At 38.1% G+C, this 22090-nt stretch overlaps 1 long non-coding RNA gene across 1 annotated transcript; it reads right to left on the bottom strand.

The window, feature by feature from the left end:
- Positions 1 to 11593: 11593 nt before the first annotated feature.
- On the bottom strand, positions 11594 to 13297 carry LOC120572961. The gene is made up of 3 exons (XR_005641527.1): positions 13278 to 13297; positions 11853 to 12267; positions 11594 to 11692 (listed from the first exon to the last, which is right to left on the bottom strand). It is a non-coding gene; the product is annotated as an uncharacterized LOC120572961 (long non-coding RNA).
- Between the last annotated feature and the right edge of the window lie 8793 nt (positions 13298 to 22090).

The following is a 22090-nucleotide window of genomic DNA, read 5'->3' as shown; positions in this document are numbered from 1 at the left end:
CTGTGTGTCTGTGTGAGTGTGTGTGTGTGCCTGTGTGTGTCTGTGTAACTGTCTGTTTGTGTCTGTCTGTGTGTTTGTGTATGTGTGTCTGTGAGTGTGTGTGTGTGTGTGTGTGTGTGTCTCACTGTGTGTGTGTGCGTGTGTATGTGTGTGTGTGTGTCTCTATGTGTGTGTGTGTGTTTGTGTGTTTGTGTGTGTATGTGTGTGTCTGTGTGAGTGTGTGTGTGTGTGAGTGTGTGTGTGTGTGTGTGCGTGTGTGTGTGTGTAACTGTCTGTGTGTGTCTGTCTGTGTGTTTGTGTATGTGTGTCTGTGAGAGTGTGTGTGTGTGTGTGCCTGTATATCTGTGTGTCCTTGTGTGTGTGTGTCTCACTGTGTGTCTGTGCGTGTGTATGTGTGTGTGTGTCTCTATGTGTGTGTGTGTTTGTGTGTCTGTGTGTGTCTTTTTCTGTGTGGGTGTGTATAAACGCACCTAAGTCTAAGTCTAAAATTTTTTGTTGTAATATTAAAAAAAATAATGTTTTGCCAAAACAATGATTTACATAGAAGCATAAAACATACAAAGTGAATAAGAAGGAAATTCAACAATGATCAAACAACAACAGATTTAAAGACTTCAGAAGCACAGCAGAGTATACATGACTAAATGACCTCAAGGGAACGCTTTCAGCCTCGATCTGAAAGAACAACAGAGTCAGAGCACATCTGGAGAGTTATGGAAGATTATTCCACAGAATAATTTACAGAACGGAGAGAAAACAAAAAGCAGCAAGAAGGAAAAGTAAAGGGAAGTGAAGCAGCTGCTGCAGCCTGAACCTGTCTGTCAGCATCAAAGATGAATAAACTCCAACTCTCATGCTCTGATAGCTTTACTAAAAAGTCCTTTCCTGTCATAATCCTGCAGGACTGCTTTTTGCATTATTAAAAACATGCTAAATGTTCGATGTTGCATTCACAGTGCGACACGTCCGGAGCAGAGACCTCACTAGGATTTAAAGACAGGAGGTGATTAGCCCCCAGGGTATTTGTAACTTGCCTTTTGCAAAAATCTTTGCACTCACTTCTTCTGTTACTTCATTATTTCCACGAAAGGGATTCCCTGTCTCCCTAACATGGAAGTGACTGCAACAATTCACCTTAGATACGCTCTTCTCTCCACTATCTCACTTGCATTTTGCTTATGCTATCATCTGTGCAACGTCTCCCTGTCAGCTAGTTATAATAATGCTATAGAATAGTTATAATAATGCTAGCCAAATATAAACAAGGCTTTCCTCCAGTTCTTGCAAACACTACTGACCAAAGCATCACGTTTGATGTTTTTGCCAAACACTCGACATGGGAAGCAGAAAGCTGCATTACACTTGATTGAATATTCCAACCAGTCAGCTGTGGTGAAATGACCTCTTCTGTGTACCCAAGCTGTCTTGTGGGTAGCTCTTCAGCTTCACCTGTCGGGGCTCTGTGTCTTTGTCACCTAAATCATGCACACTACTGGAAAAGGTGCTGCAGTAGCTTCCTCATTTTGCTTCTCATGACTTGGAAATGCAAATTGGTCACATGAAACAACATCCAAAATGTCCAAAAACAGACACAGGTCGGACAGCTAATAAGTTTGTAAGTTAAACAAATATGACAAATAGCAGTACAAGAAAAAGAAAAAAAATAGGCATCACTGCATACTTTATCATGTAAGCTATTGATACAGATAATATTTTAAGTGGCTACTGTATAAATATAATAACCTGATGGTGGAAGAAATAAAAGATTTGGAGTAACGGTTACTGTATATAGGATCTGTGGGCATATGCTCATGTTAAGCCTAACCTACATTTAGGAAACATATACAGTACATACTTGTTTAATTTATCACAGCCAATGAATGCAGAAAGTTAAGTTGGTCAGAATATTGCTAGCATATATAATAAATATAGTGAAATCATTTAGTTTAGGCTATGCCTTAGTGCCTAGACCTGCCAACAAGTGCTTATTGTTAGAAGAAAACCAAACAGCCCACATCTCCTTAGACCTGTAGACCACTACTGGCCTCAATCACACCGGCTCCCTCAGAACCAACAGCCCTGCCAATCTCCTGCTTCTCTCTCTCTGCTGAAATATCCTTTAATATCCATCTGCTCAGTGAATAGAAGGATACACGGGTACAATAGCATTAACAGGGACCCTATGACATTTAGTTTTCAGTGACTCACTGTGTGTGTAATTATTATTGTTGTTCTTATTATTATTTAGGGGGCCATAGGAACATTTTAGGGTAGCTTCAACACCCCTAAAATAGGTCTAACCCCCCACACACACACACACACGTCAAGTTTCAGCTCACGTTGAGCCCTAGCCAATCCTCCTCCGACCTAACCCTATTAAACCCAACCACAGAAAACAACAAAAACAGCCAATCAGAGGCAGAGAGCCTTCATGTCTTATTACATTCCATTATTCACAATCCAAAAGTCATATTCGAGAGAATAAAACAAACAAACAACCAACAACCGGGCGAGCATTATCACTAACATATCAAAATAAATAAATAACAAAGCAGAAATAAATAATATGGAGGAAAAAAAAAATAGAAAATGCAGATCTGCCCCTGTGGTGACATCTGTCTCTGAGTCTAAACTGTTCAGTTAGAAATGTGTAAGATCAGAGAGATGTTTATTACTTAAAGGTAAATATATATAATATAGGGCCCAGATGTGTATACATAAATATACACATCTGGGCCCTGTTTCTGATCAGCTGATCCAGTATGAAGCATGGACAGCAGAGTCTCAACTACACACGGAGAAGCAGCGCTCACTTTCTATGCTCTACATACTGGATACAACCATTATTATTATTATTATTATTATTATTATTATTATTATATGGAAATTAACTCCCAGAAAACTGCAGATCCACTCACTTCTTTTAAATAAAGACTAAAGATTTTGGATTGATTCCACCATAAAAAAAAAAAAAGATTTAATTTCCTACACTGCATTGTCACTTTTCTTCTTATTCTACTTCAGCTTGTTTTTATATTCTATATTCTCCTGTTTTAAAATGTCCTTTTTGAATGGTCTTGCTGCTGAAATGTGCTCAATAAATAAATATGCATTGCCACATTGGGGAAGCAGAAACAACTGGTGAACATAGGCTAGTATATAGGAGGCTACTGTATATTCCTATATATGAGACTATGAGACTACTGTATATTCCTATATATGAGACTATGAGACTACTGTATATTCCTATATATGAGACTATGAGACTACTGTATATTCCTATATATGAGTGTCACAAACCGGCTCATGGCCTGTGGCAAAGAAATGAGGGGACACCAACAACAAGCATAGGCCAATCAAAAAGATATTTTATTATAAATCAAAACTAGTAACTTTAAACTGAGAGAATGTCATAATGTAAGGTGTATGTAAAGTGTATGTAAAGTGCATGGATGAGTGAATCTGTATAGGTGTAAATGACTGAGTGGAAACTAAGTAAAACTATAAAGGAACAAACCAAACCAAATCATACCTGGAGGAGCAGAGAGAGAAAACAGAGTGGTTAGAAACAGCTTAAATACCCTGAGCCCAGGTGGCTCCAATCACTAACGACCCTCTGCCTGCAGGAGGAACCTCCCCTGCAGGCAGAGGCGGGGTCGTAACAATGAGACTACTGTATATTCCTATATATGAGACTACTGTATATACCTATATATGAGACTACTGTATATTCCTATATATGAGACTACTGTATATACCTATATATGAGACTACTGTATATTCCTATATATGAGACTACTGTATATACCTATATATGAGACTACTGTATATTCCTATATATGAGACTACTGTATATTCCTATATATGAGACTACTGTATATTCCTATATATGAGACTACTGTATATTCCTATATATGAGACTACTGTATATTCCTATATATGAGACTACTGTATATTCCTATATATGAGACTACTGTATATACCTATATATGAGACTACTGTATATTCCTATATATGAGACTACTGTATATTCCTATATATGAGACTACTGTATATTCCTATATATGAGACTACTGTATATTCCTATATATGAGACTACTGTATATTCCTATATATGAGACTACTGTATATACCTATATATGAGACTACTGTATATTCCTATATATGAGACTACTGTATATACCTATATATGAGACTACTGTATATTCCTATATATGAGACCTATATATGAGACTACTGTATATTCCTGTATATGAGACTACTGTATATTCCTATATATGAGACTACTGTATATACCTGTATATGAGACTACTGTATATTCCTATATATGGGACTACTGTATATTCCTATATATGAGACCTTATATATGAGACTACTGTATATTCCTATATATGAGACTACTGTATATACCTATATAAAAAAAAAACATATACCTGTATATGAGACTACTGTATATTCCTATATATGAGACTACTGTATATTCCTATATATGAGACCTATATATGAGACTACTGTATATTCCTATATATGAGACTACTGTATATTCCTATATATGAGACTACTGTATATACCTATATATGAGACTACTGTATATACCTATATATGAGACTACTGTATATACCTATATATGAGACCTATATATGAGACTACTGTATATACCTATATATGAGACTACTGTATATACCTACAGTGCCTTGCGAAAGTATTCGGCCCCCTTGAACTTTTCGACCTTTTGCCACATTTCAGGCCTCAAACATAAAGATATAAAACTGTAATTTTTTGTGAAGAATCAACAACAAGTGGGACACAATCATGAAGTGGAACGAAATTTATTGGATATTTCAAACCTTTTAAACAAATAAAAAACTGAAATATTGGGGGCAAAATTATTCAGCCCCTTAAGTTAATACTTTGTGGCGCCACCTTTTTGCGATTACAGCTGTAAGTGCTGTGGGGTATGTTGTATCAGTTTGCGCACATCGAGACTGACATTTTTGCCCATTCCTCCTTGCAAAACAGCTCGAGCTCAGTGAGGTTGGATGGAGAGCGTTTGTGAACAGCAGTTTTCAGTTCTTTCCACAGATTCTCGATTGGATTCAGGTCTGGACTTTGACTTGGCCATTCTAACACCTGGATATGTTTATTTGTGAACCATTCCATTGTAGATTTTGCTTTATGTTTTGGATCATTGTCTTGTTGGAAGACAAATCTCCGTCCCAGTCTCAGGTCTTTTGCAGACTCCATCAGGTTTTCTTCCAGAATGGTCCTGTATTTGGCTCCATCCATCTTCCCATCAATTTTAACCATCTTCCCTGTCCCTGCTGAAGAAAAGCAGGCCCAAACCATGATGCTGCCACCACCATGTTTGACAGTGGGGGATGGTGTGTTCAGGGTGATGAGCTGTGTTGCTTTTACGCCAAACATAACGTTTTGCATTGTTGCCAAAAAGTTTGTTTTTGTTCGTTTGTTTCATCTGACCACAGCACCTTCTTCCACATGTTTGGTGTGTCTCCCAGGTGGCTTTTGGCAAACTTTAAACGATACTTTTTATGGATATCTTTAAGAAATGGCTTTCTTCTTGCCACTCTTCCATAAAGGCCAGATTTGTGCAGTATCCACTGACTGTGTTGTCCTATGGACAGAGTCTCCCACCTCAGCTGTAGATCTCTGCAGTTCATCCAGAGTGATCATGGGACTCTTGGCTGCATCTCTGATCAGTCTTCTCATTGTATGAGCTGAAAGTTTAGAGGGACCGGGCGGCTCTAGATATTGTAGTGGTCTGATACTCCTTCCATTTCAATATTATTGCTTGCACAGTGCTCCTTGGGATGTTTAAAGCTTGGGAAATCTTTTTGTATCCAAATCCGGCTTTAAACTTCTCCACAACAGTATCTCGGACCTGCCTGGTGTGTTCCTTGTTCTTCATGATGCTCTCTGCGCTATTGCCGGACCTCTGAGACTATCACAGAGCAGGTGCATTTATACAGAGACTTGATTACACACAGCTGGATTCTATTTATCATCATTAGTCATTTAGGTCAACATTGGATCATTCAGAGATCCTCACTGAACTTCTGGAGAGAGTTTGCTGCACTGAAAGTAAAGGGGGCTGAATAATTTTGCACGCCCACTTTTTCAGTTTTTTATTTGTTAAAAAAGTTTGAAATAGCCAATGAATTTCGTTCCACTTCATAATTGGGACCCACTTGTTGCTGATTCTTCACAAAAAATTACAGTTTTATATCTTTATGTTTGAGGCCTGAAATGTGGCAAAAGGTCGAAACGTTCAAGGGGGCCGAATACTTTCGCAAGGCACTGTATATATGAGACTACTGTATATACCTATATATGAGACCTATATATGAGACTACTGTATATACCTATATATGAGACCTATATATGAGACTACTGTATATACCTATATATAAGATTACTGTATATTCCTATATATGAGACTACTGTATATACCTATATATGAGACTACTGTATATTCCTATATATGAGACTACTGTATATACCTATATATAAGATTACTGTATATTCCTATATATGAGGCTACTGTATATACCTATATATGAGACTACTGTATATTCCTATATATGAGACTACTGTATATTCCTATATATGAGGCTACTGTATATTCCTATATATGAGGCTACTGTATATTCCTATATATGAGACTACTGTATATACCTATATATGAGGCTACTGTATATTCCTATATATTAGGCTACTGTATATTCCTATATTCACGTGATGCTGAAGTCTCTTATCCAAATACTACCGGTATATGTGCATGCAACCACGCAACAAGACAAGTCTGAGTGCTTTTATAAAGACTTTATTCCAACACTTTTGTCACTAATTTTGCCACTTTGTCTCTTCAACGTTTTTGTAGAATTGTTTCGACATTTTCAACACTTTTTTCCACTTCCACCAGTATACACTAACAACAACTTATTACCACTAGTTTTACACTCACCTTTTGGAATATGGTCAATACACCTCATGTAGCCTTATATCTAACTTTTGAGTTAAAAAAAAACTGAACGTATTAATAATTTTGACTAATATTTAAGATCTGAGAAACGTTGATGGATAGCCTACTCACGGACTGTCAAAGTGAAGTCAGAATAATTCTATAAAATTAAATAAAACACTTAAAAAAATGAAAGTAGTAAACTGATCCTTAATTTGACTTGTGAAGAGCGTTTCATGGAACCTTCCGTGTTACTTTTGGGCAAAAGAAACCCAAATGTTCTGATGTAGAAACTTTGAAAATGGGTCAAATTTGACAAGAAGACAACAGGAGGGTTACACTAACACATTAAAACAAGTTAAAGTCACAAAGACAAGCGTCCTAATCTCTCGGTCTTTAACTACGATGTCAAACATTATGCGGTTCCTCACCCTCTCACGGTGTCTCTTCTTCCTGGTTGTTGCTGCCGGAGGAGCCGCGGAGCTTTCCCCCGCCACCGAGCGCGATGTCCGGATCCATGTGTCCGTCTCTGCCGGTGTCGGGCTGGAGGTATCCCCCATTCTGCCTAATCTTCCATTTCACTTTGACTAGTCGTTTTGGTGCATAAAAGCAGTGGTGTAGTCTACGTGATGTACGCAGTATACCCACTAAGGAAAGTTCCAGAATTTTTCACTTAAAATGTCCAATGACATGCAACATCTAGGCTACTTTGCATTATATTTTTGATATATTATGAATGTCACCCGTGTTCTTTTTCTTCCCATAGCCTGAATAAAGGTAAATTTCCACCGTGAATTGGTGCATAAAAGTGTATCCAAATGTAGAAAATTTGATTGCAACAGCCGGTGAAAGGACCCTCCCCTCGCGGTGCTCTGTATCCGCCTCACAGTCACCCTTTCTCGGATAAATGTATCTGTATAAACCGCTGAAAGCGATTTTCGGCACACCACCGGAGGAGCCGCCGAGCTTTCCCCCGTCACCCAACGCGGTTCCCGGATCCCTCTGTCCGTCTTAGTCGACATTATAATCCGCAGAGAACAGATCCATACTGGGGGGGTAATCCTCCGTGTTACAGCCGGACTCTGGTCCACTAAAGTCGGTCTGTGTGATCTCCCAGAAGTAAAACCGGGACACTTTGCGCGTGACCGTAGTGCTCGTGCACGCACACGCTTTTTAACGTGAACATGTATCAGCCCAGGTCAGACGTAGACACAGACACATTAGACACAATTTTGATAACAGCACACGTAGGCCTAGGCCTACTGCTCACAGCATAACGGGGTATCTCAGTTAATATTAATGAAGTTACTTGGTATGTAGCCTACATATCTAAGAAATATTATTAAAAGACATTGAGGGAGTTTTGTGTGGGACCAACTTTATTTTTCATAATTAAAGCATTCTTTTGGAAAATGCACCCAATGAACTTGTGAAAAACTTTGTGAAGAGGTATTTTTCATTGCATGGCAGTAAACAAATTATTTGGAACTGCTGCCACAGGCTTGAACTAAATTTATGGTAACATTTTACGGTAAGGGTACATGGATTATGAATTCATGCATGAATTAATTCATGATTTGTGCATTACTTTATTCCTTTATATCTCATCAGGAATTGACATGAGTTCATAGCCTCTCATTCATGACCTCATGCATGAACAACATCAACTAAAGCATCACGTAAGGTTGGGACATCATTATGCACAAGTTGTATGATGATAATATATTAATTTGTAAAGTAAAAAGCTTACATATAAATGCCGTGGAGTAGAAGTAGAATGTGGGTTGAAAAAAAAAGTACAAGTACTTATAAGTACAGTACTCGATTAAATAAGGAAATAAATAACAATTTCCTCTTTAAAGGACTCAGCTGGAAATATGACTGACAGAAGAAATAAATAATGCATTTAGAGATTTTTATAAAAACTTATAAACATCACAAATTGATCCATCTAGCTCTAACATCGATGCATTTTTGAACATTTTAGATTTGCCAAGGTTAGATGATGAACAGATCAGGCTTCTGGATTTACCAGTTTCAATGGCTGAACTCCTCTTGCATATGCTGAATAATAAAGCCCCTGGGCCAGATGGGTTTTCCTGCTGAACACTCTCAGAAAAAAAAGTACAAAACAGGACCTTTAAGGTACAAAAGCTTGTCACTGGGGTGGTACCCTCAAAGGTACATTATTGTACCTTGAGGCAGAGGAACAAATTTGTACCTTACCTCTTTGTACCTTTTAAGGGACAATACTGTACCTTTGAGGATCAATAATGTACCTTAAACAAAGGTACAATAAAAGTACCTCTGAAAAGGTACAATTTTGTCCCATTAATGTAACCGCCCAGTGACAAAGCCATTTTGTACCTTTAGGTGGCAAAAGGTTCCTTTTATTCCTTTAAGAAGTGAAATAAAATGGCAAACAACTAACTGAATTTTTAGACATTTATTTTAGTCCTTAAATGGAAAACAGTTTCATTCACAGATTCAAAAATAATTCATCTCACAACCATACGATGTAACATCCCAAAATAAAATGCCACAATGTTTTAGGATGTCATGTCTGATATAAAGAACATTTTTAAAAAATTGAATAATTTTTTTAAGAAGCATTTAATTCAACAACTGACAACTTCATACTGCCACTCAAAAAAAAAGGAAAAATCTTTTCCTTCTTTCAATTTCATGAACATCACTAATAACAAAATTATCATGCAGAAAAACATAATATAGAAACATAATAGTCTTTTATCAAATACCAAGCAAAACACTTCAGCACACCACACCAAAGTAAAATACATTATAAAACAATAAAATCATAAGAGTCACTTAAAGGATAAACTACATGACGCTGAATGATGTCTGTGTTTGGATTAAAAAACAAGCTTTGAGCTCATCCACAACGCTACCAACACTGTTGGAACGTAGGTTAAAGTACACTCCCGCTAAAACATATCCATCTAGCTTTGCTTGTCCGTTACGTTCACATCAAAGTTTTGGTTTAGATGTAATTTTGAAACCATAACTGGATGACCTTAAGAAACTCACTCATTCAATTGTATCGACTAAGGCGATTGGTTGATTTAATCGACAAATCTGTAAATCTGAGTTTCTCCGCAAAGAGTCATGTTAAAGCACCACTTTGATTCTTGTTTTTACTAGGGTGGGAATACAATATCATCAACGATACGTCACGATACAATATTATTGCAATTTTAAAGATATTGCAATATTCTGCAATATATTGTAATTTATTACCTTTTTTCCAACTTCCTTTTTTCCCAATTTCAAATTATGTCCCCAAAAGAAAACTTTGTCAACATCTGTTTTATCTAAAGACAAGAGATATATTTCTCTGTTTGTTCATCTCACTTCAATTGTATATTGCTGCAAAATGGGATTGTCAATCAGACAAACTGACCAACAGATATATCAGCATAAAAGATCCATACTTGGCGTCTGTGTATCGATACAGTATTGCCACGGAAAATATTCCGATACTTGTTGCGGTATCGATTTTTCCCCCACCCCTAGTGTTTACCAGAGATGAGCTCGTACGTTTCTTTGGAAATAAGTCATTCAGCATGAAAAAAGCATCAAACATGACTAATGGACTAAAGAGATCTAAGTTGACTAAGACCAGAACCACCCGATTAGTCGACTAATCCACTAAGAGGGAGCAGCCCTACATCTCACATGGTAGGTGGATTTACCATGTCTTTTGGTGCTGGTGGAATCTGTAGATACTGCATTGCTAATCCCTCGCAGATGAAAAAGAACTTCAGTGAATCAGATTTTGTTTTTAAGAAATGTGTATGTACACAGATACCATTTAGAATGTGTAAAACAAAGAAAACAAAAGGAATGTATGTAGTTTGTGGTGGGCGTCGTATTTGACCAATTAGATTACTTTGACGTCACAATATTTCTTCTCCAGATGTCATGCATGATTTCTTGGAGGGTGTAGCATCGTTGGTATTGAGGCTTGTTGTATGTAAAGCTCATCAAGAAAAACATATAACCATACAAGAACTAAATGAGGAACTAAGAAAGATGTCTACTGGACAAAATGATAGGACAAATAAGCCTGTGGCTTTCTCAAAAATAATACTTTACATGGATCCAGTGTTGTTGGATGTGCTTCACAGAAGTTTATTCCGCCTTCTTGATGCTCACAGGGTACCTGAAGGCTAATGGCACCGCTTTTTAAAAATAAATAAAAAAGACTCTCCTCTTCGTCTTCTTGACCAATTAGTTTCTGAGTTTTTGTTGTGTGTTATGGAAAAGAATTTGGAAATGTGATAACTCCAAAATGTCATTACTTGATCCATTATTCTAGTCTAATGTTGTCCCACGGTCCTTTACGGTGCATGAGATTTGAAGGGAAACATCAGCAGACTGACTGAATCCAGTTTGACCACTACCGGGACCCTTTGAGTGAGCACAGTCCTCCAGTCAGCAACATTGTGGAATTGTACAGTAGAATATGGCGACGGGTGGCTGATTCTGCAAGAGATCATAAAGTAGTATTTACTCAGTTGAATTGCAGAAATCTACCACAAAGATTAATAAAAAAACAACTTTTCAAATATATACATTTATAGACCCACCAACAAATACGCAAATTGCACACCTCCCCAAGTATGACGAGAATGTCATTTTTCTCCCTGAACAGGATCGGCAACAGCAGGATTGCAGCTCTGAAATCAATCCCTGAAAAATAAGTAAAAATATAAAAGAAAGTGTATTACGTGAATGTACAGTGCATTTTGGTTGGTTAGGCCTTATCTTCTGAAGACAAATAGAAAAGAAATTAAGCTTAAATGGCTCCACAACACTAGGGGTGACCATTGCTGATCAGTGAGTCACTTACCAGGGACATCTTCGGTGAGGGCAGCCTCTCTTTCCTCCAAAGCCAGATCTGCAAGGGGAGATTTCCTTTGAGTCAATCTAAGCACTGTGGGTACTAGGACCTTAAAGCCATCTTCGAATCTTCGGCAGATATTCATTTCATCATGAAGCCGGCCCATTTCCTGAAATAGCTGCAACACAGCACAAACAAACGGGAAACATGTCACAACATTATCATAGGATTTTAAAATTAAATTTCAAAGAGAGCCTTTATTAATTTAATATGAACTCCAACACAAATGTAGGGAAATAAAACATGTAGACAAACCCTGCATGGACTCTTAAATAAAACAATAATCTTAAAATGTAGGGAAATGTAACCATACTGTTAGTTACTAAAGCTGTAACAGATGAATGTGGCGGAGTAACTAAAGTAACTAGTAACTAAAGCTGTAACAGATGAATGTGGCGGAGTAACTAGTAACTAAAGCTGTAACAGATGAATGTGGCGGAGTAACTAAAGTAACTAGTAACTAAAGCTGTAACAGATGAATGTAGCGGAGTAACTAAAGTAACTAAAGCTGTAACAGATGAATGTAGTGGAGTAACTAAAGTAACTAGTAACTAAAGCTGGAACAGATGAATATAGTGGAGTAACTAAAGTAACTAGTAACTAAAGCTGGAACAGATGAATATAGTGGAGTAACTAAAGTAACTAGTAACTAAATCTGTAACAGGTGAATGTAACGGAGTAACTAAAGTAACTAGTAACTAAAGCTGGAACAGGTGAATGTAACGGAGTAACTAAAGTAACTAGTAACTAAAGCTGGAACAGATGAATATAGTGGAGTAACTAAAGTAACTAGTAACTAAAGCTGTAACAGATGAATGTAGCGGAGTAACTAAAGTAACTAGTAACTAAAGCTGGAACAGATGAATGTAGCGGAGTAACTAAAGTAACTAGTAACTAAAGCTGTAACAGATGAATATAGTGGAGTAACTAAAGTAACTAGTAACTAAAGCTGTAACAGATGAATGTAGTGGAGTAACTAAAGTAACTAGTAACTAAAGCTGTAACAGATGAATGTAGTGGAGTAACTAAAGTAACTAGTAACTAAAGCTGTAACAGATGAAGGTAGTGGAGTAACTAAAGTAACTAGTAACTAAAGCTGTAACAGATGAATGTAGTGGAGTAACTAAAGTAACTAGTAACCAAAGCTGTAGCCGGAGTAACTAAAGTAACTAGTAACTAAAGCTGTAACAGATGAATGTAGTGGAGTAACTAAAGTAACTAGTAACTAAAGCTGTAACAGATGAAGGTAGTGGAGTAACTAAAGTAACTAGTAACTAAAGCTGTAACAGATGAATGTAGTGGAGTAACTAAAGTAACTAGTAAATCAAAGCTGTAACAGATGAATGTAGCGGAGTAACTAAAGTAACTAGTAACCTAAAGCTGTAACAGATGAATGTAGTGGAGTAACTAAAGTAACTAGTAACTCAAAGCTGTAACAGATGAATGTAGCAGAGTAACTAGTAACTAAAGCTGTAACAGATGAATGTAGTGGAGTAAAAGTACAATATTTCTCTCTGAAATGTAACCAGTAGAAGTAGAAAGTGAGCAAAGAAAAGACTCCAAGTAAAGTACAAGTACCTCAACATTTGGACTGAATTACAGTACAGGAGTAAATGTACTTAGTTACATTCTGTGTAGAGTGTGTACACACTAATGCATAATGTTACATTACATAAACTACCGGAGCCAGGTGAATTCAGATCCAGATAAAAACTTCTTCAGTAGTAACCTTAAAGCTAGATGATATGTCTATTAGATTAGAGAGTTACTTTCCATGGTTTTAGGCCTAACGTTATAACAAAGACATAACACATTACTGTTACCGGTACCTTGATTCCGCGCCGTAGTCTTCTGAATGTACCGGACAGGCTCGATGGTTACTGTCACGGTTTCTTTCCACTGCTGAACAAATCGGTTGAATTTGGCTTGCTTCTTAAACAATCCTTCAAAGAGGTATGAAACCATCCTTTCCGTCAATCCATAGTCCACTGCGCTCTCCGTCAACTTCATTATCTACAGTACAATAGAGAAAAGGAAAAACAGCACTTGTTAACCACCACTGTGGTAACAGCATAATGTAAGGTTACACATTTTAAAAGCACATTAGCTATGCTGATACCTAGCTAAGTCACGCTTCTGTATCATGCTCCAGACTGTAACGTTAACGCTGGAAATGTCTCTCTCTCACACACACACACACACACACACACACACACACACACACACACACAAACACACACACAATATAACGTAACGTCAGGCCTATCTTACTTTTTTTCCAGGAGAGCAGGGGAAAGAAAGTTAAAACCATTAACGATAGTAATCGGGTTATTGAGAACAGCAGCTCACGCTAAATGTTAACATTACTTCGAAGGGAGGTTATAACCGTTGGTCGGTTCTGTCAGTTAAGGTGACTGGTGTTGTAATTTTACGTTAGTCTAACGTTAACATTACATGGTTTAACAAAAATGTAAGACAGTTTTGACGGCAAAATAAAGAATAAATCATAATTTCAAACCCTGACTGGCTACCGATAGTCAAATTCTGCCCAAATGGCTTTTGCTTTTGCATTAACATATATTTCAGAACAAAAGACTGTTAGGCGGCAAACACGCTTTTTATCGTTCTCCTCTGACGCAGTCCCGCTAACGTTTCATAGCTAACGTTAACGTCTGTCAGAACAAAAGACTTTTCCGCGGCAAAAACGTTTTTTTTTCTCTCCTTACGCAGTAGTTTTGTAGTGAACATTAACGTTAGCTAGCTAGCTAACGAACTCAATGGTGAACTGTACCGTTAGCTAGCTTAGTACCATGTAATAACGTGTAGAATGGCAATATGGGACATAATACTACTAGCTAATGTTTTAACTAACTAGTTAAAGTTAATAATGGCAATCATCAATGTCGAGTGTAGCTAGCTAGCTAGCTAATGTTGACAGAGTATGAACTTGGCTAGCGCTAACGGTAAAGTTAATTTCCAACTTCAGAATATTAACACCACAAACACTGATTAAAAATTCATAATTTACCTTTTGAATTTACTTGCTCCTCTTCAGTGACTCCAAACGAAGTAACTCCGTGATTAAATCCTCCGTTGATAAATGTCCAAGCGCCATCCTCCGACTTGACACTGACGGAGACTGACAGTTGGATAACTGTTGATTCACTCATGTATCCTTCCGCTGCAATATTTTATGCTTCCACGAGTCGAGCTGTCGTAGCCTGTAGCTAGATCCTTTCAATAGAACACAACTTAAAGCGTTAACAATTATTTATCTGTTTCATTCTAATATAAATAGGGTAAAGGGTTTGAAAATTAAATTATTCATTATTCACGGTTTGTGAATATAAATTATTACATACCCCTCATTAACATGATTAAAAATGATTCAAAGGGACACTTCACCAAAAAAACATTCTGATTTATTTTGCCTACATCCCAAAACTTTACAGTTAATAATTTAGTTTGACAATTATTGAGTTATTGAGTTTGATAGTATAGGTTAACTTGTATTTCTATAATGAGAGATGACATTGCTGCTGTGATGACCATCCACAAATTCCTGCCGCTTTTACATTTAAACATTAAGGTACAATATGTAAGGGACAAATATGTACCTTACACCTAGAAAAGTCCACAATTTACAATGGAAGGTGCATAATTGTACCTTAGAGGTGCATAATTGTACCTTAAAGGTACATTTTTGTACTTTTAAGGGTACATTTGCCAAGTTTGTACCTTAGGGAACAAAATGGACCTGTATTGTACCTCTTTTTCTGACAGTGAATTCTACAAGGAATTCTGGGAAACACTTGTGCCCACATTCTATAGGATGGTAATGCAAATTAGGGGAATTTGCATGTTGCCTCCAACAATGAACTCCGCTAATATCAGCCTGCTCCTTAAGCCAGACAAAGATCCCACACTCCCATCCAGTTATCGCCCAATATCACTTATTAACGCAGATCTTAAAATCATCTGCAAAGCCCTAGCAAGAAGACTAGAGAAGATCACTCCTTGTATAGTTAACCCGACCAAACAGGATTTATTAAGGGCAGGCACTCTACTAATAATACACGCAGGCTAATTAATGTAATAGACTACGCCACTATTCATAACTTGGAAACTATGGTTGTTTCTTTAGATGCAGAGAAAGCATTTGATTTGGACATTTCTATTCACTTTACACTTCACTCTACTTTACATACATTTGGGTTTGGAAACTCCTTCATAGACTGGATTAAAAATGAAATCTTGTACAGTTCCCCAAGAGCTTCTGTCAGGACAAATTATCATACTTCTCCCAGCTTTAGTCTTCAGAGGGGTACTAGGCAGGGTTACCCACTCTCTCCCTCGCTATTCGCCATTTTTATAGAGCCACTAGCGACTAAAGAGTTCATGTGTTCTTGCTCTCTAGCGGCTTGGGGGCTTCCCCAGCATGGCTCTCTGCTGTCCTCCTTTGGGGTGGGGCATGGCTGTCCCCGGGGTGCCCTGGCTACTGGGGTTCCTGCCTGCCTGCTGCTGGGGTCGGTGCATCGCGGTCGTGGCGTCCTGCTCTCACTAACTAACTACATTCTAAATTATGCATATACACACACACACACACACACACAACACGCACACACACACACACACACACATGCACACACACACACACACACACACACAAACACACATTGACCCACACATAGACACACACTCACATATAGACACATACACTCGCCCATAGACACACACACATTCACATAGACACTTACACTCACCCATAGACGCACACACATACACGCAGACACACATATAGACACACAAACACACATTTACCCACACATAGACACACACTCACATATAGACACATACACTTGCCCATAGACACACACACACACACACATAGACACACACACATTCACATAGACACTTACACTCACCCATAGACGCACACACATACACACAGACACACTTAAAGACACAAACACAAACAAATTTAGGTTGTTAAGAAAAAGAAAAATCCAAGGCACCCTTCTAGCCGGTAAAATAAAGGCTTTTTAAATAATTTTGAAGAAGAGTGCCTTGGATCTTTCTTTTTCTCTACACTCAATTGAATTCCCGACCCCAACGAGCACCTTCAAATATTCGATTGAACTTCCTGAGCACCCTGGACTTTTTTTGTCTTTCCAAAATTGAGGTTGTTATTTTGCTTGACTCTTCCTCTTTGTCATTTTCCCTGAGTTGTTTTCTTATATCAGCTGTTTATTGCTGTTGTTCAGCTGGCTGTCTCTTTGTTGTTGTCTGTCTGTCTGTCTGTCTGTCTCCGCCCCGAGTCCCCCTCCCCGTTCTCTTGCAGGTATGGTCCCTTCTCTGTGGTGTCGGTCTGTGTGGTGTTTTTAGAGTTTGAACACATGCAGACATGCAGGAAATCGTTACAAGTCAGATTTGAACCCTGGACCTCTGGGTCGGGGCATGAACCTCCAAGTATATGTGCGCCTGCTCTACCCACTGACCCAACCCGGACACCATTTTGTTTCTTTTGCTGCAGAGATACAATACAAAAAAATGATTGACCCATCTCAGAGTAGCTTTATACAATGTACAGTTTATGAAAAAAAGGAGACAGAGAGAGAATTGTCCTGGTACTCCTCTTCCTCTCCCTCGTGAAGGCATTTTTCTTATTTTCTGTGTTATCTACAGTATATTGTTCAAATATGTCCTCTTTTACTGTACTACCATATGATCATGTGATTGGAAGAACCTCAACACCTGAGTGTGTTTCCTAGAAGGGAATCAGCTGTGATTTGCATAACTTCAATCAGCTGTTTCTCAATAAATGCATGTAAAACATCCAGGGGATATGTTTGAGTTTCAATTTACAATGTGATCAGCTGTTCACTTTGACTTTAGCCTATAAGTTAGGTTTAGGACATGTTGTTATCTGTTCTGACATACAGTGTGAAAGCATTTGTAAATTTGGCAGTAAAGATCCATTGTTTTGGTCTTTGTGGAGCTTGTATGTAAAAGAAGTTCAAGCATTTTAAATTTGTGTTAACTGTATGCATTTTGTGTCAAAGCAAGAAGAAATGTGTTAATTGTATAGCCTACACAGACAGATGTTGTGCTAACTGTGTTAAGAGTTTAGGAAAGTTGTTAAAAGTATTGAAAAAAGTGTCATAGCGATTGTAAAAAACTGTAAATTAGCTGATACATGGTTAAACCTCATTATCTCTTACCAGTGTATCTCTGAGTGAACTTCGTCCACAGCAATCCCACCAATCGCTCCCAAAATGTCCCAGTTAGAGAGGAAATGCCCTAAACATATTATTGGTAAATCTTTACAATGAATCCCTGAAAGAACCAAACAGGCCTGACTTGTTGCACCATCCAAATGTTTTTCTAAACTTGACTTCTTCAGCGAGTAGCTTGAAGGTTGTTGTTGTTTTCTGTAATGAAGGGAGTTTGAGAACCGCAACACACAGATCAGGATGTCAGGCTTTATCCTGGAAATGTACTTCCATTGATCAAGACTAACTGGCCCTCTGCATAGACATGATTTACTTCATGATATGTTGTGTGTGTCTGCCTGTTGTTTAAGTGTTATTTATTTGAGGTATTTCAAATTAAAAGCTTTTTAAAAAGAAGCCATTATTTGTTTAAAATGTGCAACAATAAAATGTTTGATTTATCATATATTAATCATTATTTTTGGGGTAGAAATGCTGTTTGTTCTCTGTGAGCCAATCACTGTCTGATGACGTGCACATAGAGCCAATCATGTGCTGAGGCTTAGAGAAGAAAGAAAGCATGATGTAATGCAGTCAGACAGCCAGCAGGAGGCAGCTTTCACCCTGTTCTCCAGAGGAGCATTTCACTGGAAAGGCTTTCATTTACGGGAAGTCAGCAGGGTAATCAAATCAGCTCCACCACTAGAGGGACAAAAGGTCCAGTGGACAGACAGAAACAGAACTGTATTAATGCATCAATATCTGAAAAGAGTTCATTTATATGTTACATACAGTTTTGTGCATCTGTTTTCTATCAGATCAGCAGTTTGTCTGCAAGTAAACATGTTTCTGTTTTTCTTGGATCACTTCCAACAAGTTATTCTGTCTGAATGCAAAACATGTTACATTTAGGTTCTTCTGACAAAGACACAGCCATGACACTGAACTGACAACAAGACAAATGTTAAACTAAAACACACAAACACACACCTTTAGCCTACATAATTAGGTCTCCAGTGTTGTTGAGGAGACTGAAATCATGAAGAGGATGACTGCATGCTTTAATTTGAAGATTATGACTAAAGTGAGTCAGCCAAGTGAGTTACTGGGTGTAAATTCTTTTTACATTCTTTAGAGTTCAGAATCAGACTCCAAATATGTGAATGCAAAGACTCTGACTTACACTAAGACCACTTTACAGAAATACATTTGGTTCCTCTTCCTTGGTTTGGTTTCCCAGGATGGTGAAGGAATATCCCGCCCCACTCGGCCTCTGATTGGCTAGTGCTTGTTGCCTTTCTTGGTAGGATTGTTCACATTTAGGCATGAGGAGTGAGATTGGTTAGGATTAGGGCGAGAATACCAGGTTAAGCCAATCAGCGGCAGAGTAAGGCGGGACATGTCTTCACCGTCCTAGGAAAATGTGTTTACAGGAAGACAGAATCAGACATAAAGGTGAACACAGAGAGAGATCTACATACACATTTAACTACTAGGAACCAAATATATCTGCATATATATAACATATATAAAAAGTAACAATGACCAACAAACAAGTCAAAGTGTTTCTGTAGCGTAACAAGAATATAAATAGTTTGACGGTGCAGAGAGGAAAGAGTTAATAAAGTTGATTGTGGAAACAGTCAGTACTCTGTGTGTGTGTCTGATCAGTAAAGATGGCTGCTGCTTCCTCTGCTGCTCTAACTGAACTCTTACTGCCTCATCTAATTTATAGTCAGTTCTTTAAACTGCAGAATGACTTGGAGTAAAATCCCCTGAACTTAAACACTATCTGTTTTGTTTTCTGTGAATCATTCCAGTGAGATTAGTTATACAACTCGTTTCATAGGCGTTGTGTAACTTGGTTTGCAGCCAGAAAATGCCCTGAAGCGACATCGAAACTCACCACTGTCGCACTAACTGCTCTCGGGTGAATTACTGGAATTGTAGGGTCTTTATAAATTATAGAGTGTGGTAGACCTACTCTATCTGGAAAGTGTCTTGAAACAACTCTTGTTTTGATTTGATACTATAAATAAAATGGAATTGAATCTAATTAAACTAGGAACATCATGTTTCTTGTTTGAATATCAAGTTTGAGATCTGAGTTCAAGCTGAAAAACTTTGCCTCTGCATTTGGAATTCAAATGATTGAGTCCTATTATCATGTTACAGCATGTTTATCAGTGAGGGAGGAGGAGATTATCATACTGCTGCTGCTCAGAGACAGGTCTGGTCTGACTGCTTTGCCTAGGGTGAGCGATGCCTGAGGTCAGAGTAAACAGTCAAATGGCGTCCTACCCCAAAACATGTTGGTCAGGGTTTTATCATGAAGGATTTAATTGGATGTTGGGAGTTTTATTGTGGCAGACTTATCTCTGTGTGCAGCAGAGCCGCTCAGCTGATGAGTTCAGACAGATATCAACTTTGAAATAAAAACACAAGAGGACTAGTTCTCCTGAGTCTAAAGCTCCACACTCTGGGTCTTCCCTCAGCTTTCCTTAGTGACGGCCTGTTGCTGCAGCCTGATGCCATATAAGAGAAATAAAGACCAGACTCAGGGGCTCACCGCCAGAGACGCCCAGAAACAGGAAACTAAAATAAGAACAACAACATCACGTGTCGTTCTTAAAGGAACTAGACTGTTGATGTTTGAATCTCCCGATCAGATCAGAGTTCAGGCTGAAGAAGTTTGCCTCAACATTTTGAAATTAGAACTGTTTTATCATCGAGTTACAGGGAAAATATAAGCAGTGTTAATCAGTGAGGGAGGGGGGGTTTATGGTTCAGCTGCTGCTCAGAGAGAGAGAGAGAGACAGTAAAGAGTTCACAATGTGTATGAGGTTATGGTTATAAAAGCTGCTCAAGGCCTGACTAATATTTATGACATTAGTTCATGTTTGACTCAATTCACACTGTGTCAAACCTAGTTTAATATAAAGTACCTTATGAGTTACTAGACAAAGAGATACTGTTTGTGACTTTTAGTTCCCCTATACAAACTACTTCCTGTTTCAACCACTATTCCCAGAAGCTTTGCATCAAGAATAATTCATAACAGAAACAGAAAGCTTTCTGAAACCCTCTCCCCCCCGAAAACCAAGACAGAGCTAATTTGTTGTTAATATAAGTAATTAAGGACTGTTATGTATATATGTTCTTTTCATGCCACTTTCTACTTCTACTCAGAGGGAAATACTCTGTACTTTTTACTTCATTACATGTATGACATTGTGAAGATGCACAATGGGCTCTGGGTTATTGTGACGCTATTTCCATGGATATTTTTTTAATCATCACTTCAGGTTACATGACAAAGAAAGAATTCCAAGCTTGTGATTCGGCTCGATGACTCTTGTTTCCACAACAAACTGTTCCACTGAAACAAGGTCAGTCAGCAAGAACCAACCAACAAACAACGATGAGGTCCAGTTTCCTCTTACAATAGGTGGATTCAGACATGTGGGTAAAATCTGTCCCGACGTGGCTCTCAGGCTGTGACCAAAACGGGGACAACATGAGAGTAGGCTGCCAGAGGATAAAACTTATTTTAACAACCAAATCAATATTCAAAACAACACATAAGCAATGTAAATAAGTAAACTAAACTGAGAAGACATGCAGCCACCATCACACCCCTGCCTGCCTAACACATTCTCACTCCTAACTCATTGAGTACTTGAGGCTTGGTCAGGACCCCTTGGTGTCTCTTTCTAACATGATATTATGGCGCAGCAAAAGAATCAGGCCCAGTTCCATACCGTACAGCAACCGAAAATCACCCGTTTCTGTCCTGGGTGAAAAAGGCAGCAACTCGACAATGAATACATTTACTGCTGGTGTCATGCACCAGTTTAATTGGAACACGCTTCTCTCTACTGACCAGAGATACAAAAACCTCTGTGATAAAAGGCTCAAAACATCTACACAGAACGGCCTTTGTCCCAAAACCTGTAGAACACAGCACAGTGATGA

The sequence above is a fragment of the Perca fluviatilis genome, chromosome 14 (genome assembly GCF_010015445.1).
Source record: "Perca fluviatilis chromosome 14, GENO_Pfluv_1.0, whole genome shotgun sequence".
Lineage (NCBI taxonomy): Eukaryota > Metazoa > Chordata > Actinopteri > Perciformes > Percidae > Perca > Perca fluviatilis.
This window is presented reverse-complemented; position numbering and strand designations above follow the sequence as displayed.